The sequence below is a fragment of the Plasmopara halstedii genome, assembly GCF_900000015.1.
Source record: "Plasmopara halstedii genome assembly, contig: Scaffold_614, whole genome shotgun sequence".
In the NCBI taxonomy this organism is placed as follows: domain Eukaryota; phylum Oomycota; class Peronosporomycetes; order Peronosporales; family Peronosporaceae; genus Plasmopara; species Plasmopara halstedii.
The window spans coordinates 3081277-3081683 of NW_020187532.1; positions in this window are offsets into that span (position 1 = coordinate 3081277).

A 407-nucleotide genomic window follows, 5' to 3' on the forward strand; every position below is an offset into this window, starting at 1 on the left:
GCGGTCGCCTCCACGACCAGCAAGTTTGGCTTGCATACACGTTCCGTGTTCAAGAGCACGGAGCTCTACGGGGCTGGCCCCTGTTGACCTATGCCTCCATAAGGCTCAACAGAACCCAGTTCTTCCCCAGTTGGTCGCCCCGCGCCTACTGGGTGGTGTCATTTCCCCGCGACGAACCAGACTGGTAGACGTTGGGGCAATGATTCGAAGAACCTCGACGCGCCTTGCGCAGGGGGAAACCGCTCCGAAGATGACGGGTGTCTCCAACGACAAGACACCATCGTGTGTTTTCGTGCTGCCCGACCGCTAGAAGCTCTGCTCCCTCGTCCTCAGCATAGCTGAGATCCTTGCCCGCTCGACGAGCTGTTGAAGTGTGCATTCCAACCAAGTCGTGCCGACTTGAAATT